The 19,231-nt window shown below is 42.5% G+C and overlaps 1 long non-coding RNA gene across 5 annotated transcripts in view; it reads right to left on the minus strand.

The window, feature by feature from the left end:
* The window catches only part of LOC142436099 (uncharacterized), a 79,060-nt gene extending 63,555 nt beyond the window's left edge, over positions 1–15,505 (minus strand). For 2 of the 5 annotated variants that reach the window (XR_012781776.1, XR_012781777.1), the window contains exons 1-2: positions 15,338–15,505; positions 15,001–15,043 (exon numbers count right to left, since the gene is read on the minus strand). This is a non-coding gene — a long non-coding RNA (uncharacterized LOC142436099). The remainder of the gene's footprint in view (positions 1–15,000; positions 15,044–15,337) is intronic. The other 3 variants (XR_012781774.1, XR_012781773.1, XR_012781775.1) reach the window with 3 other exon arrangements.
* Positions 15,506–19,231: the final 3,726 nt, after the last annotated feature.

Genomic DNA, 19,231 nt, shown 5'->3' on the forward strand with positions numbered 1-19,231 from the left:
GGGCAGCAGAGGGAGCTCAGGGTACATGGGACACAATCTTTGCCACAGGAGCAGGTGCAGGGGGTGCCAAGTGTTTCTTTGCTCTTGTGTCTGGAGTTTTCCAATTCACCCATGTGGAAGACCACTTCAAGGAACCTTCAGCAACTAGGTTCGCATGCCTCTTATTTTCCTGGAGGGCAGATCCTAAAAATTAAAAGCCCATATTCTTCCTCAGAAGACAGGGGAGAAAGAAATCACACTTGGGACAAGTTGAAATCAATCCCAGAAGGACTGGTAGTCTCTCTATGCCGTTAAATTCTGACCTCCATGTGCTTCACTCAACACAATCAGTTTCTCTCCATCCTAATTATTTTTTCCAAATTACTTTAGGTTGAAATTGTATGTGTGTGAATCCCAGCCCAAGTATCTCCTGTGAAGAGAAAACCAAACCTGATTTTACCATTTCTGAAATAATTGACAGTTGTATATTATTTTTGTCAATATTTATTATTTTAATAGGTAATTATTCTCTTGAGAAAAACATATCCTTTAACCAGGATTTGTCAAATTATTTTTTTTACATTTTATTAGGGGCTCATAAAACTCTTATCACAATCCATAAATATACATACATCAATTGTATAAAGCACGTCTGTACATTCTTTGCACACCAGCCTGTATGATCATGAGGTGTACACGTGATCATGTATCAGACATCAAAGACCCAGAACAAAATAATATCTTTGTGAATGAAGAGGAGTGTGCAGTGGCGACCCAAAGCCCATCTATAGACAATTGGACATCCCCTTACAGAAAGGTCACAAGAAAGAGAAGAGCCAGTCAGGGTGCACTACAGCACCGATGAAACAAACAACTTTCCTCTAGTTCTTTAATGCTTCTCTCCCCACTATCATGGCCTCAATCCTACCTTATAAATCTTAGTAGACCAGAATATTTACACTGCTACAGATAAGATCTCGCAACACAGGGAATCCAGGACAGATAAACCGCTCAGAACCAACAATGAGAATAGAGATATCAAGAGAGTAATGGGAAGGTGGGAGTAGAAAGAGGAAATCAATCACAAGGATTGACATAGAACTCCCTCCCAGTGGGACAAACAGCAGAAAAGTAGGTGAAGTGAGACAGCAGACAATGCAAAATATGAAAATCATAATTTATAATTTATCAAGGTTCATGAAAGAGGGAGAGTGGGAGAGGGAGGGGAAAATGAGGAACTGATATCAAGGGCTCCAGTACAAAGCAAACGCTTTGAAAATGATGATGGCAGCATATGTACAAATGTGCTTGACAATGGATGAATGCATGAATTGTGATAAGAGCCCTAAGAGCCCCCAATAAAAGTATTTAATAAAAAAGAAAGCATTAGTATTGTAAAGCATAATACCTAGATTTGGAGAGCACAATCAACTCCTCAAGCATGGGAGACTTCCTCTAGTTTTTGGAAGATGCCCTGGAAACGTCCCGATGTGTTATGCAAATTCACAGACAGCATTGGCTTCTCTGGGTATGTAGAGACCTTCAGCATCTACAGAACTTCTAAGTTTAACTCAGTACCTTAAAATTCTTGGTGTGCAAAAGATTTGTGAAGGGAAGGCAAGCTTGATTCAAGGCAAGACAAACCTGCAGGGAAGGAGCGAGACTCAGGAGCCGCTGTCATATTCAGCTCAAGGGGACAATTAAGGGAAGGTCTAGAAGGGGCTGGGGAGGGTTTTACTTTTAGCATATGAATTTTCTTTTCCAAAAGATAATTTAAAAGAGAATTAGACAAGGGAAGCTTGTGTCAGATTAAATATATATTTCTAGGGGAATATTTATTTAACTGCATCAAGAAATGAATAAGCACCACACTTAAGGGGTGGAGAGGAGGAGGGCACATTTCAAGGCACTGTCTCTAACTGTAGGTTGACATTTCCATTAAGTCAATTCTTTCTCTTAACAACCCTATAGAATAGGGCTGCCCTTGTAGGCTTCTGAGTCTATAAATCTTCATGGGTGTGTAGAGAATTCTTCCCCCTGCAGAGCCATTGGAGATTTAGAATGACTGACCTTGCATTTAGCAGCACACTGCATAATGAACCCCACACGCAGGGCTTTCCAAGATATCTAGAACATTCTTATCTACTCTTGGAGTGACTCTCTTAGAAGTCATTCAACATTACTTATGACTATATAGGCAGAAGGTATGCAAATAGACCCCTCCCCTGCTGAGGAAAACCATCCAAGTCCCAACTCTGAAGCTCTTGGACAGTTGCTCCACCTCTGGAATTCCAAGGTACCCCCATTCAAGACTGAACAAATCAAGTCACAATGGAATCTCTATTGAGCTCAATTTTCCTTTTTGGAATTTCAAAAGATGCTTTGATGCAGAGAAAGTGTGCATGAGGGGGCATGAGTGAGAGGCAGTAAATATGATTTTCAGGATCAGAATGTCTGTGTGTTTGCAGGTGTCCAGTGTGAGGTGGAGCTATGGCATCTGAGGGAGACTTGAGGCAGTCGGAGGCTTCTCTGATATTCTCCCGTACAGTCTCTGCATTCATTGCCTGTATTTATAATATACACTGGATCTGCCTAGCCCCAGAGAAGGGGCGGCAGTGGGTTTCATACATGAATAGTGTTGGTAGGACTCTCCGAAGGGCCAATTCACCATCTCCAAAGACAATGGTAAGGACATACTATAACTTCAAATGGACAACCTGAACTTCAAGGACACAGTTTTGTATTTCTGTGCAAAAGATGCACAGTATGGTAGTTACATAATCTGGTGTGAATTTGGGACTTCAGAGGATAAAGAGGGAAGGGTTGGAGTCTGTCAATTGGATCATAGCCAATGAAGCCTCTGCGTGGGCATGGCCTTCTGAGAATTCTGGGAAATCCCGTATTCCATCTTGGAGGTGGAAGAGAGATTCTCTAATCCCTGGGAGACACCCTACTGACAAGGGTGACTCTCTGTGAGACATCCCTGAATAGAAGCCACATGGACCTACCCCATGCAGCCCTGGGTTCTGGAGAAGACATGTAGAGACCCGTCTCCGCTGAAAAGCTTACAATGCCACTGGATCCAAAGACTTTCTGCCCACTGGCCTGTGACCATCTTGCATTCTGGATCATTGTATGTATTTCATAAGTATGAAGAGGAATTTATACATTGGTATCCGACACATGGGCTAATAATGGACTTATGGGCTTGGCCCTAACTGGGGTTAAGATGCTTTCTAAATGTACAATTGCCCTTTATATTAAATCTCTTATACACAATATACGTGTGTCTATGGATTGGTTTCTCTAGTCTACCCAGACCAACGCACACAGTGAGGAGAAGTCAGAGTTAACCCAGACATGAATGTACCCTAGTGGAAGAGGTTAGGCTGCAGGAATCCCTCAGGATCTGCAGAGCACAGGACTCAGACCCAGGAGCAGGTCCAAATGGAGCTTCACTACTGGCTTCCTGTTGTGTCTGGGGATTCTTCTCCTTCTCAGCATCCCTCAGGGAATCAGTGCATCTCCTCCCGTCTTTCTGAAACACTCACCCAATCTCCCTCTGATGATAGGATGATTTCAAACTTAGCTTGTTTCGTTTTTCCCTTGAATTGTCTCAAATTTCCCATGTAATTGGTAATTCCTGCATCTAGGACAAATTCTGTTCAAATCATCGGCTTCATCAAAAACTTTATCCCTTGCTTTCAATAACCCTCCTGTATTCCCTCCTTCCTCGGGAAAACAGTCCCTGCTGTGCAAAGGATCTCACTTTATTATCTTTGTATGTGTGTGTGTGTGTGTGTATATATATATATATATTTCCACACAACATACTACATGAACTTACCACCAGTAGCCCAATCCTAGATCAAGTCACCTCTCTCCATTCATCCAAATGGAGACTTTCTTCTCTGAGTTCATTCATTTTATTCATTCACAGCTCCTGTCTGTCCTTGTCCACCACAGGCTAATTTGAGAGTCAGTGTTTTTTTCTCCAAAGGCTGTTTAATTTAGCAGTTGTGCATATTGATACAAGAGTAGGAAAAGGGAGATAAGACACATTTTATGCTTAGTCTCAACATGCCTCCACAGACCTCACCTCCCTTCCTGCCCTATGTCCCCTTGTGCATGGGCTATAAGCATCCTATTCTGTACAGGGCACCCACAGGTTCCCTTCAAGTTCTGTCAGAATATCCTTCTCTAGAGACATGCCCAGGGACTGATTTTCTGTCAATCAGTACTGTGACTGCTGTAGTTATGATCACATATTTCTGAGTCAGGCACACACAGAGGGAAAGGCTATGGGAACCCAGACACATACACCCATACAGGGAGAGGGCGGGGCTCAGGGGTCACTCAAGCCCACAGATAACAGGGACCCTCAGGGGAGAAATGTAGAGGAGCCTAAGAAGGATTAGTTAAATTAGGTACCTATTTCCTCTACCTGCAGAGAAAATGTCTCTGCCACACACCTCCACATTCTTGTAGCTCAGTGTGTATATTCTTGTATGCACTTTGTCTGTTTTTTTGTATGTGCTAGTACACATGAACTACTCTGTGCCTTAATATGTTATACTATGTGACAGAACTTGTAGTCTGTTCTGCATTGATTCTATTATTATAATTCTAGTATATTTTAGTGTGTCTTTGTGGGTTTTTTTCTTAAGTAAATGCATGTATATTTATTAATCTGAGGGTATTGTATGAAGATTTGTTAGTTCTAGTATATGTGCTGATTTGTTCATAGTAGGCATGTGTATGTTAATATGACTGTTAAAACACAAATGTCATTATGTGAGTTTCCTGCTTGCGTGTGTTCAGTCCAACCCATGTGAGCTCTTCAAACTTTATGAGCTCACATCTCCTTGAATAAAATACTTTATTGAGTGTTAAGAAATTACTAAGCATGGGGGAATCCATTAGAGGCCCATAGTAATATGCACAGCAGAGTACGCTAATCCGTGAAACTTCTTTTTAAAGTGGACAATAAGAAACAGAAGGACATGAACAGCAAATCCTAGAGGTGAACTAGTCAATGCAGAGACATCCTTAACTAGGAAACAGGCCCAGAGGGATGTTTATTTTCTCCTCTCTGAAGCTCTTGTGTTTATGGATGGCAATGATAAAGCCTTTGTAAAAGAATGCACGCTACACTCAAAGGATGTCTAGTTGTAGGTACATGGGTGATGCCAAGAGCCAACGTGAATGCAGAAGTTTAAAGGTAAATGAGATGGATCAAGGAAAAGGATGACTTATCTTCCATCATCTTTGCCCAGAGAATGGGGTTCAAGCTCTCTAAATAAGGTTAACTGATGAAAAATAACACAAACTATTGGAGAGGGCTTACTCCTATTCCTTTCAAACAGCTAAAAGAACTCAAGGTTGCTTGTGCCCAATATGGCCCAACTGCCTCTTTTACTCAATCTTTATTAGATACACTTTCCTTCGAGGTGCTTCCCGCCGCAGAATGGAAACAATTGGCTTTTGAAAATGCAAATACTGCCTGCCAGGCAGCGCTGAGACCTTTTGGAAAAAAGGGCAACCTGTCCGATTATATCAGACTATGCTCAGACATTGAACCTTTCTTTACTCAGGGGCTTGCGATAGCAGCTGCTTTGTAAGGAAAAACAGTAAAGGAGGGTTAATGATACTATGGAACTTATGGGAGCCCTGCAGGCTGGGCTCCCTTCCCCCTCTGCTATTCCAGCCAATACATATAAGATCATTTTAGATTTAAAAGATTGTTTTTATACCACGCCCTTGGATCCAAAATATTGTAAGAGATTTGCCTTTAGTGTCCCTTCCACCAACTTCAAAGAGCCTATGAAGAGATATCATTGGCTTGTTTTGCCTGGAGGAATGGCCCCAACCCGCTATTAATATGGGGAGGAGGGCATGTTTGGGTTTTTACACAGGATGCTGATGGAGCATGGGGGCTGCCTGAATGGTTGGTGCAGTTTGCAAACCATGCAGATGGTAATTTGCCTCAGAGTGCTTCTGGGGACATGGCTCAGTGAGAAGTACTAGGCTTAAGTTTCTGATCCACCACTCTTACTTCCTGCTGTCTGGGAAGGTCTGGAAATCAAGATGTGGGTTAATGACTCACGCCCTCCCTGTACAAAGTGAAGGAAATGTTATTCCACCCACTCCACAGTCTTTTTCCTCATGTAGACTAGAGATTCAAAAGAATAATAAAACCATATTGTGGAGATCGTGTCTCACAGACAAGCCCATCAGGTATAACGTCACAAAAGAGAGATATATCATCGATTGGTCTGTTAACCAGGACAATACTAAAAAAAAAAACACTGCCAAATGGGAAAAGGGGCTGTCTGCAGGGCTTTGGTGGTCAGATTTGGGTTTTCCACAAACTCAGTGGTGGAAAATAGGGGCTGCTTAGGGGGACATGAAGCTTATGGGCCCTACCTCCAGACCACAGGGAAATGTTACTGCCTGCGTACCATCGCCTTATGTACTTTTGGCAGGGAATATTACTATAGATCATGATGACTCTAAGTTTAACAGGTCTTGTAATAACTGCAATTTGTCTAATTGTATTACCTGGTCCCCTGAAGGTATTGTCATCGCCATTTTATATCAACCTTCTTTTGTTATGCTGCCAGTGAATATTACTGGGCCTTGGTATTCAGAAAGAGGGTTACAGGTATTAGAAGAGACTGAAAAAGCATCAACCAGATTTAAGTGTTTTGTAGGTTTGCTTATAGCAAGTATTTTAGCTATATTAAGTTTAGTTGCTACTGCTACTACTGCAGCAATTGTACTTTCACAAATCTTACAAACTGCCCACTGTGGAAATGAATTATCCAAAGATGTGACTAATGTTTTGGGTACTCAAGAAGATATAGACAGGAAGTTAGAACAAAAAGTAAATGCTCTTTATGACATGGTCATGTATTTAGGAGACGAGGTGCAGGGGCTTAAGGCCAGGTCTAGTCTACAGTGCCATGCTGTACATACATGGATCTGTGTTACACCTAAATAGTACACTAACAGTCAGTATAGCTGGATTAAAGTGTAGAATCATCTTCAAGGTACTTGGCACAATGCTAATGAGTCTTTAGATTGATTACAACTCCATCAAGAAATATTAGCCATAAAAGATGCTAAGTCTCTTTATTTTGATGTCGACAAGGTTGCTGAGGATTGGCTCCAGCATTTTCAAGATTCTTTCCCTTCGTTAGGAAATCTCAGAGGCCTACCTCACATGCTTTTTCTCTAGTCACAGCGGGAGTGTGTGTATTGTTTATCTTATGCATACTCCCTATGATACTGCACAAGGTTATGGTTGAATTATTGGCTTTAGGAACAAAATTACAGGAAGTACACCTGCATACTTCACTCCCTCCCCAAACAGGAGTATAAGGCAGAGGCTGGTTAGTCAGACGGGTAAAATCGAGTCTGAGTATTCCAACCTAAGACAGGTCATAGTCTCCTGCAGACAGTGACTGATGACGGGTAAGGGCGATTTCAGGACTTCACAACCTAAGACAGACACAGTGATCTGCTGACGTTTTGAGTAAAGACGTCTTCAGTAAATAAAAAAGCGGGGGCTGTTGAAGGCCATTAAGACTCAGCTTTGGAACAGCTGATAACTCTCATGAACTATGTGTCAGTGTTTGCTGATTTCTTCTGTGACTTTACGTTTTGAACATACTGTTAAGAACAAGAACAACAAAAAAAAAAGAACAAGAAAGTATGCAAAGTCTGGGAAGATACGTTGTTTAATTTTCTCAGGGATGTCTGCCTTTGCAGAAGACAAAATTGCTATGTGTAGCAAATGTGCTTGCTTAACAATGAGATAATAAACCCCGGGTTGTTTCTGCATGGATAAAAGGAGTATGTAAAACAAACCCGAAGCTTCAGTATTCACTGTTGCCCTCCCAATACTTTTAATCTCTTCTTTTTACCCTAATAATCATTCCCCCTCTTTCAGGACGGTTTGACTCCTGAGCTGGCTCCGACAGCCCCTCCTTGATCAAAATTCTTAATCTAAAGCTTGAGTAAATTTTAACTCCTTCCAGAAAAAAAATTGGTTGGTGTATAGAAAAAAGACCAAACAAACAAATATCCTGAATACTGAAAGTATAACAGTCAAGAGATCAATCATTGCATTAGATAAATCTGCTGAACAATGCCTCTTTAGAGTATTGAAAGGAAAAGATATTACCTGGAGGACTGGTTTCACCTGACCAAAGCAGGCTATTGTCAATTGACTCTTGTGCATTTGAAAGATGAACAAAGGAAGGCTGAAGAAGAATGAATATATTAGAATTGTAGTTCTGGACAAGAATGTCCCACATACCATGGACATGCAAAGGACAAACAAGTCTGTTTTGGAAGATGTAATGTCAGAGTGCTACTTAGAGGCAAGGATGGTGAGAGTTCATATTATATACTTTGGACATATATCAGAAAAGATCATTCCTCGAAAAGGATATTTTGTTTGGTAAAGATGACGGGCAGTGAAAAACATGAATCCCACTACCAAATGGATTAACAAAGTGACTGCGACAAATGGTTCACCAAACCCGAAGAATGATATTCCTGCTCAAATTGCCTAATGCACAGAGAGGACCATAGGGCCATCCCAATCACAAGACACGGCATCCCTTAATGACCCACAGCGCTATGAGGGACAACACTGTGGCACACTGTGGGAAATGTGCTCGATCTGACTTCACCACACTGGGGCAAAACTCTAAGGGCATGCAACAGAGCAGCAAGAGGAGCAAAGCAATGAAGTGCCCGGGAAATACAAAAAAGCAGACTGAGTGGCCAAGGCATGGTACCACATCAGACTCAACCAACATTAAAATACTCCTAATGATCAACGAACAAACCTGGAATGATTCTTAAGTCTTTTCTCTTTTTTTCCGGTGGTTGCTTCCTTTTTTGTTGTTGTTATTTTGCTCTGTCTTGTTTCTGTGCTTATTATTGTCTCCGCATGTCTGTCTAGATAAGATTGGCAGGATAAACACACCAGAGGAGACAACAATGGGGCTGATGGTTCTGGGGGGGGGGGGGATAAAGGAAACAGGGAAGTGGGGGAAAGGAAGTGGCTGTAAGCCTGGGGTCAAGGGCACAACAAGTGATCTAAAATCGACGTTGAGGAGAGTGTAGGATGCCTGGTAGGGCGTGATCAAGGGCAATGTAATGAGAGGAATTACTGAAAACTGATGAAGGCCAAACATGATAGTGGGACAAGAGGAAAGTAAAAGGAAATAGAGGAAAGAAGTAGGAGACAAAGGGCATTTATAGAGTTCTAAATACAGTCATTTACATATGTACACATATATATGACAAAAGGGTAACATATCTATGTAAATATATTTAAATTTTAAGTATAAAAGTAGCAGATAGACATTGGACCTCTACCCCAGTACTCTCTCAATGAAAGAAGACTTTGTTCTAATAACCTGGCATTCCATGATGCTCAGCTTCCTGACACAATCGATTAAGACAAAATGGTGCAGAAGCAAATATGGTGAAGAAAGTTGATGCTGCCTGGCTATCAAAAGATATAGCTTCTGGGGTCCTAAAGGCCATCAAACTGAGAAGCTACAAAGTCCACATGGAAGAAGCACACAAGCCTGTGTGATCATGAGGTGTCAATAGGATCAGGTATCTGGCATCAGAGACACAGAACAAAAAATCCTATCAATTTGAAAGAGGGGTAGTGTGGAGTGAGACCCAAAGTCTATCTGTAGGCAATTGGACACCCCCTTACAGAAGGGTGTGTTACACAGAAACAAAACCAGGACACTTGTGAATATATATAGATATGTGCATACATACATCTATTACATATACAATATATAATCATTATATATAAAACCATTATATATAATCATTATATATTATTATATATTCTATATAATGGATAGACATATAAAGCACAAAAGAATAGAGCAGCTAATTTGTTCACACAGCTGTCCAGAGTGCTCAGTTCAACTCACTTCCGTGAAACATTTAATATACTGGAAGTCCTTCAACTCATGAGGGCCACTGGGTCCAAGGTCAAGGAAGCAGACAGGTGAGTCTTATGTACGGCAATGCAGGCAGTCTGGACACAGGCAGCAAACAAAGGGCAGATCATCAACAAAGAGCAAGAAGATAGGATCCAACAGTCCCAAGCTCAAGTGATGCATACATCAGCAACATGATGAAGCACTTCTCAAAGGAACCTCAAGCTCTAGCGACATGATCCACAGGTTGTTAGGCCAACACTTAGTGTAGCTCACAAGTTGTGGCAGAGAACTAGCAGGCGCACCCTGATCTGATGAGAAGAGTGCAAGAGAGAGAGAGGCACGGTTTGCCTAGCCATTTATCTCTTTGCCCTCCAATCAAACTGCAACATTATTTATACCATGTTCCTATGAGCCAGGTTGGCACAATAAACTAACCTATCAGAATGGGTCACAAGGATGAGCCAGTTAGGGTTCAGTATAACACCTATGAAACATACAACTTTTCTCTAGTTGTTTAGTGCTCCCCCCACCCCACAATCATGACCCCAAATCTACTGTACGAAACTGGCTAGACCAGAGAATGCACATGGGTACCGAAAAGAGCTAGAAACACAGGGAATCAAGGGCAGATAAACCCATCAGGACCAATAATCAGAGTGGCAATACCAGGAGAGTAAGGGGTAGGTGAGGGGTGAAAGGGGAAATGAACACAATGATCTACATATAACCCCTTCTCAGGGGGATGGACAACAGAAAAGTGGGTGAAGGGAGACATCAGACAGTATAAGACACGAAAAAGCAATAAAAAATTATAATTTATCAGGGCTTCATGAGGGAAGAATAAAATGAGCTGATACAGCGCTCAAGTAGAAAGAAAATGTTTTGAAAGTGATGATAGCAACATGTACAAATGTGTGTAACACAATTGATATATGCATGGATTGTAATACAAGCTGTACAAGCCCCTGATAAAATGAGTTAAAATAAATAAAATTTTTAAAAACATGCGTTCATCCTCAATTATGAGGATGGCACAGGAGAGTGCAATGTTTTGTTCTGTTGTGCAATGGGTCCCAGTGAGATGGCACTGACTCAATGACAGATGATATGACAACAGTCTCAGAAACCACAAATATACACCCAGCGCAAACACAAAGACATTAGTGTGTTATGTTTACAAAAGATATTATTTCTCTCATGAAAAAAAGGGAAGAGGTTTCTTCAGTTAAAAAAAGTTGGAACAAACAAGGTGACAACAAAATCACTGAGGCATTTCCACCCCTCATTAGTCCATTCTTTTGGTGAGCTGAAGGCAGTTCTCTAAGGGCCTCACAGCATGCCAGGTGGCAGAGTACTTTCAGGAACATGGGCTCTAGTCTAAAACAACACACTCACTAAGTGGTGAGCAGCTATTTGTCTGTCTAGGAAACTGTAAATCATGCAGTCCTGTACACTGAGGGTTCAGCTGGAAGTTCAGAGGATCCAGCAGAGCAAGAGACTGACAATAATTACTCACTGGATTGCAGGATGCTTAGAAGGTCTATAATCAATTGAATCAAAATAAAATTTCTTGAGAAACTTCCAGCCTAACTGTAAGATAGATGAAAACTAAAAATTCTGGCAGCTAGAGTATTCACATAAGATTAATAAGCACTTTTTTACTGTTTTGTTGCTTAAGTTCAACTTATTGGGTTCCAACATAACAATAGTTTTTAGAGCACTTAGTAACATTTTCTATGAGACAAGAAATAACCTGATACCCATGTCAGATGACGATATTTTAAGAAAACTATAGACGAGTGTTGATAATGGATCTGAATGAAAAAGTTATTTTTAAAATAGGAAACTGAGTCAGACAATATATTAAAATAAGCATGCATCAAGATTAATTCTAATTCATCCCAGAATTGATTTAACACAAGAAAATGAACACTCAAATATGCCTAGTGATGGGGGAAAAGTCAATTATCTAAATTGACACAGAATGAATAATAAACAAAGTAAAAAGCTTTTCATGTTAAAAAAAAACAACTACAAATCTAACATGAAATAGGTAAAACTCAATATGCTAATATACATTCTTGTAAAAAAAACTTTGAAAATGTCACATGTAAGAGAAAGAGAAAAAAGTTCACCCCATCGCAGAATCAGGATAAACATACATATCCATTTTCACCACTCATATTAAAAATGATACTAGCTAGATTGATCAGAAAAAAAGAATTAATAAAAAGAAGAAAATGACTTCCAAAAAGAAGAAAAGAAAATTCCTTATTCATCATAAATTGAAGATGTCATGTAAAAAAGTTGCCAATTGAAGGCAAACAAGCGGCCATCTAGCTCGGAAACAACAAAGCCCACAGAGAAGTGCGCAACCTAAGCGAATACAAGGTGTTGAACGGACCAGGTGGCAGACACCAAGAACAAAAACCATCATTGTGTGATCACCTTCCTCTAATCTCTGGGGGATGGGCAATGGGAAGGTGGGTGAGGGGAGAGGCCTGGAAGTATAAGATAACATAATAATTTATAAACTATTAAGGGTTCATGGGGGAGGGGAGAGCGGGGAGGGAAGGGAAGGGATAAAAAGGAAAACAAGCTGATTCCAGGAACCCAAGTGGAAGGAGAATTTTGAGAATAACGAGGGCAACTAATGTATAAGGGTGCTTTACTCAATTGATATATTTATGCATTGTGATAAGGGTTGTATGAGCCCCAATAAAAAGATTTATTAAATTTTTTAAAAGTTGCCAAATAGGTCATAAATACTATATATAGGTAGTAAATGTTAAAATGTTCTAGGCAACATTTCAACACACAAAAATACTTGGTACTTAAATCCCTAATGATAAACTGCTAATCTCCAACTCCCAAACCATTAACCCTTACATATTAAGATGCTGACCATCTTTCAAACACACCTATACCCTTCTAAAACACAAGAGGAGGAGGAGGTGATGCTGTTTGCCAGAGAGCAGGGAGAGCCGGCCAGCCTGCCTGCAGGGCTAAAATGGGCAAAAGCAGTACTAGGAGATTTATATATGCAGTTAGCAGGTAGCACACATTTTGCCCTAACAAAACTACTGGTAAACATCCTTAGTTGTTATCAAAAAGGATACTACAAAAACATGTGTATGGTACACACACATGCACTTATGTACACACCAAAATCACATAAATAATGAAATTGAAAATAGATTTTTGTGTGTGTGAAACATTTTGAAACAATGATAAGATCTACAAAAATAAAATGGGATCCAACTCAACTATTCAAGTTTGTGAGACAGGTGGGAAAGCCTGGGGACCCCAGGGTGGGAGAGTGCCGACAGCGGGCCAGGGATCCAAACGGCATGCTGACACACAAGTGCACAATGTGAGCATCTCCAACCCATTTTCCTAACAGGACCTCCTCATTGACCACCTAGGTAGTGTCGAGAAAAACAAGTCCCCACTCAGTGGCTGGCCTACACACCTTTTCCAGCATGTGGCTGCCCGGGGTTCAAGGCTAGGGGCGATCAGGGAGTGTGGAGGCAGCTCCAATCATTCCCTCTCACCTCCTTCCTCTCTCCTGTCCTCCCTCCTCTACTCCTGCCCCTCACCCTTCCACCCCCATCTTACAAGGAAGATTAGATCAAATCATCCGACATTGAAGGATTAAAAAGTGACATCACTATGAACACTTGGCCACCACAAGCCAGTTATCCCTGTGGTAACTTTTCCAACACTTCCTGCTGAAACCCCAACAGGTCAGAGGGATCTAGAGGTCCTTCTTTCATGGTCTAAATTCCTACTAAAAATCAAGATCCAGTGAGCTTCAACAATTTCTGCTCCAGGGGAGGTTTCTGTCCTCCCTCAGCTCGCCTTAGGACACCTACATTACCTTTACCAGGTGTACCGTCCCAGTCAAACAACCCACCTGACCCTGCTAAGTCCCTGCCTGCTCCAGGGAGGAGTCCCAAGGAGGCTGCAGCTAAGGCTCAAAGGGAGCACAGCAAGAAATGCCAATGCAGCGGCAAGGAGACCTACTGTGTGTTATGTGCACAAGATGCTCCAGTAGGTCCACTCAGACTCCAGTATCTCGTTCAGGGCCATGAGCGTTGTGCACTCGTTGATCAAAGACACCTTTGGGCACATCGCCGACCAGGCATCTCAACTGGCACATTCCAAACTACTCCACCATCACAGCCTGCGACATCCTGGTGACCATGAGCCTGCTGCTGCCTGGACAGCTGGCAGAGGCGCCTTGGCCAAGGGCCCCAGGGCCAACGCCCACTACACCAGCCCCAAATAAATTGTCCTTCAGCCTCACAACGTTCAAACGCCAAGGGCCCATTTCAGGGTCACTTCCAGTTTCATCCCCCAAATAGAGGTTGAACACCTTAACATTACCTTGTTTTTGGTTCCTTTGTTTCAGTTTGGTTTTTGATTCTTCTGTGCATAGTTTAGTTAGATTACTTTTGTGATGGAGAGCATCTTTCTTTCTTTTTAACATGTTTTGGGGCACTTAATCCACATATCCCACATAATCCCACAATTCAGCCATCTTAAGCATTCCACAATCATTACCACAATCGATTTCACATCGTCTATTTTCCCACTATGATTAAATCGCCTTTAAGCAGACTTATTAGTCACCTTCAGTTGTAGTGTTCAGTCCCCTCAATCCTTCATTCTTACTCCCCAAGTCCCCTCACCCTCCCCAACTCCGCCAGCGACCCACCCCGACCCCACCCAGGCATCCTTACAGACACTCGCATGTTATTTCATCTCTAGGCATCCACTCCTTTTGTGCTTCACAAACTGAACCCAACAGAAACAATAAAGAATAGAAAGGAAATGAAATGGGAATGATTTTAAAAACCTTAGTAATATATAGATAGAAATAAAAACAAAGAGTAAGAAGAAAGGGCGGCCACCAATATTTTAAAGCCAGGGAAGACGTTTCTGTCACGGACCAGCAAGAGATCTTGCGCCTAGAACAGACTCTGGTTGGGTCCAGAGAGAGGTCAGCAGAACAAGATCCCGGGCTCACCTTTGAGCTGAGGAGGCGCAAGGAGTCTCGGGAGGAGGCATCGCTGTGCGGAAGGAAACAAGGGAGGGGGGTTAGGAGACCCGCAAAGAGAGAATCAGGGAACCCCGAAGCCCCAAACCCCAGCCGGGATCCCCTTTCTCCAACAGGGACTCCCACCATGAACCACAACCAATCTGAAAGCAGGGAAATAGGACCGGCCTTGGGGACACCCGCCCACCTCTCACCAAGAGAAGCGCTGGCAGGGTTCCTGGGGGAGAGAAAGGGCGCTTGCACCCTAGTCAGCTGGACTAAAACAGCCTCCGCCCACATACATGTCCCGGAGCCCAGAGCCTCCCACCTGGGAGCGCCGGCAACAGGGTGCTCAGGCTGTGGGCGCTTCTCTGGCACCGCAAGCAGAGCACCGACAGTGGAATCCTTGCAGTGAGTTGCAGTTCAGAATAAGACACCGCCACTTCCGGCCCTGTCTGGGCGTGACCCGGGGTGGGAGGAGCTGGCGGGGTCAGAGAGGGGTAGGGGTCTGCCTTCACTTCCTCTCAAGGCAGCTCTTTCCCCGCCCATTTCTGCTGAGATGCCAGCACAGGCGCCTGGTGAGGGGGTGGGCGGGGCCTGGCCGGCTTGGGGCGGGGCTCGGGGAGGAGCCAGAGAGGAGAGAGGCGGTCCACGCCAAAGGGTCCACACCTGTGGCTGAAACTCCAGCGGCAAAGACTCAGATAACAATGGCTGAGGCACCAGTAATTTGGCCCTTTGCAGAGGGAGTGCATGGGTGACATGGTTGAGATAGAACCATGTACGTTGGGTGTGGATGTGCATCCTCCTAACAAACTGGAAACACCCAAACCCCCAACTCTGCCAAAGTGTTAATGGGGCTGAAGCAAGAACTGAGGGTCCCTGCTTAACATATGAGTTCAAACAGTTACCGTACCATGGGCTCAGAAGATAAAGGGGGGCCTGGCCTCTATCACTTTCTGTTTATAAGGACAGGACTCCCTCATATGCAAATTATCTTTCAGGCACTAGGGTACAATTTCACCCTTGGGGTGGGAAAACTATCAGTTCTCTTCAGACAGGGCTGTGGGTCTCTTGGGAAACAGAGCTGTGGTCTAAAGATGCTATTGCTGTGTGTTCTGCTGTGCCTGTGACAGTTCCCCAAGGTGAGAGATTCAGATATCCGACCTGGGTCTATGGAGATAGTTGTGACTGACATGGAATTTTCTTTTTTTAATTTGCAGGCGTCCTGTCCCAGGTGCAGCTTCAGGAGTCGGGTCCAGGACTGGTGAAGCCCTCCCAGAAGCTGTCCCTCACCTGCATTGTCTCTGGTTTCTCCATAACAAGCAGTGGTTACCCGTTGGAGCTGGATCCGCCAGACCTCGGGGAAGGGGCTGCAGTGGATGGGGTGCATAGATTATGGTGGTAATACAGGTTATAACCCGTCCTTCCAAAGCCGACTCTCCATCACCAGAGACACATCGAAGAATCAGTTCTCCCGGCAGCTGAGCTCCGTGACCGCTGAGGACACGGCTACGTATTACTGTGCAAGGAGCACAGTGAGGGGAAGTCAGTGTGAGCCCAGACACAAACCTCCCCTGCAGGGAAGACACTGGGCAGCAGGGGGCGCAGAGAACCCAGCCTTAGACAGGCACAGATGGATGACAGGGAGGATTTCCTGTTGGAATTAGGGCTTTCTCACTTAACTCTTAGCCTCCCCTGGCACAGGTTTTCATTTTGCCATCTTTTTATCTATTTTACATTGGGATGCAAAGTTCAATGTCAGTAGTTTGAAATCACCAGCTCCTCCAAGCGAGAAAGATGAGGCTGTTTGCTCCTCCAAAAGATTAACAGTGTCTGACACCCTACGGAGCAGTTCTACTCTGTCCTAGAATCACTGTGATTCGGGATTCAACGGTGCCAATGGCTTATAGTTATCGAATTTCTGAATTTGCATCTTGTTTTGTTTATTTATGTCCATTAATTTGTTTTCTGTGTATTCTGCATTGTGTTTAATCATACTTCATATTATTATCAGGAATTGTTCTATTTTTAAAAATTGTTCTATTTTTTCCATCATCCTGGTCTCCACAAAACTTCATATATCGTATTCTCATTTTAATTATATCATCCTTTTCTGTGACATCTTTTATATTATTTTAAAAATCTTTCTTAACATGTTAATGGTTTTCCTTTTAAATATATTTTTCCTGATTGTGCTCCAATTTACAAGGTTCTTTTATAAAAATAACCTTATTCTCCCTTCAAGTTGAATTACTCCCCTTCTTGTGTACTGCACACATATAACTGTTGATTTCTGTTAAACCAGTGTCGGAAGTCACTGACAAAAGCTCAGCTCACACACAGGCTCTGTGTGCAACAGTAGTTTGCTCACAGAGAAGAGACAGAGCCGGCTCACCATCAGAGTAGGCAGCAGTCCTCACAGCCAGTGGTTTCACTCTGTGGCCAGTGCAGGGAGGGAGGTTTGCAAGCATCCCTCCTTTGTGCTGCAGTTGAAGAACAGCAAACATAGAGAAATAAGGCTGTGCTGTGAGCTGAAATCTCCTTGAAGGCAGGGAGTAGGTGTTTTTTGTTGTTTCTTGCTGTATTCAATATCATGCATATGACAAGCAGTTTGCGTGTTCAGCATGAGCCACAGGGCGTGTTGCAGGACACCAGCTACTAAAGAGTGCTTTTGGATCCAGAATATCCTGAGAAAGGCAGTCAACTGACAAGATCCTCACATTCCAGTAGCCAGACTGACACATCTGAAGCACACCTAGGTCTGTTATGGATTCCGAGGAAGGGCTGCTGACTGCACTTGGACTGCCTGCTTCCTCAATTTAAATTCTTATTGGAGTTTATCTCATGTATTTTGTCATTGGGGGATAGCATTCTTGAATTTCAGCGATATGTTTTTCTTTTTGATGGTAGATGAAAGCCAGAATTGATTAACATAAAGAGACAGCAAGTAGAATAAGGGTTTCTGGGACTACAGTGGAGTGGTGGTGGTGGTGGAATAAAGGGAGATGGTGCCACTAGTTGAGAAAGGAAGATGATGTTTTCAAGCTAATTGGGGTAGCAGTTGTATAATACTGCTTGATGCACTTGAACTACGGATGGATATGACAACTGCATTTGCCCCCAATAAAACAGATTTGGAGGAAAAGTGAGACAATAAATAAAATATTAAATAAAGAATATTTATTCCATTGCTAACACTTTTTATAAATTCAAATTTCTGGCTTATATCATAATCTCTTTTCTGATTGAATATTTTAGCTAGTCTTTTGAAATGTTGTACCAGCAACACTCTCCATCAGTTTCTAATTGTGAGTAAAAAATGAAAACTATGTCATATTCTAAGTTATTTTTATCATATATGTGCTACAAAATAATATTTTCAACATTCTTCTCATACATAATTCAATGGAGAGGTACATAGTTTATTGTGCCAACCTGGCTGATAAAGACTTATGGGGTCAATTGAAGGGCCGAGGGATAAATGGCTTGGTGAGCCTCGCCTTTCTAGTTCTAGGGTCACTTGTTTTCTGATGGTCAGACAAGGGTGCAGCTGCCTTAGACAGTTCCCTGCTTCATCTGGCAAGGCTCACTTCCTGCAAGAACATCCCTTAAGAGAAGCTGCATGGACCTACCCCCATGAAGCCCTGAGTGCTAGAACAGCTGAGGGGTGACCCTGCCTGTGCTGAGATGCTTACACATTCTCTTACTTGGCTTTCTTCCTGCCATCGACCTCATTGTGCATGTTTTGTGAGATGGAAGAAGACTTTGTGGATTGGTGTTGGGCATATGGGCTAATGTTGGAGTTGTGGGCTTGGGTACCACTGAGTTAGGATGTTTTCTTGATGTGCACTTAACCTTTATATAAAACTCTCTTATACATATGAGTTTCTGTGGATCATTTATCTAATGTACCCAGACTAACACAAATGGCATTAGATTATTATTGTGTTCAACAATTACCAACAGCTGCAAAATTCCCTCCCAAAAGCATCACAGAAACCCATAAAAAGAATTCTCACTTGACAATTTCTTCCTTAACATGGAATAAATAACTCTATAACTCTCTTGCTTGAATTACTTTGAATAGAAATCTGCTTTAAGTATGGTTCCTATTTCTGTGGACAGAATGAACCCTAACCTCTGTTTAATACTTTGATTGTCTTTCAGGCAAATGTCTTTCTTGATTGATATTTTATTGTGGCATATATCTCATAACAATATC

The sequence above is a fragment of the Tenrec ecaudatus genome, unplaced genomic scaffold, assembly GCF_050624435.1.
Source record: "Tenrec ecaudatus isolate mTenEca1 unplaced genomic scaffold, mTenEca1.hap1 Scaffold_1504, whole genome shotgun sequence".
NCBI lineage: Eukaryota > Metazoa > Chordata > Mammalia > Afrosoricida > Tenrecidae > Tenrec > Tenrec ecaudatus.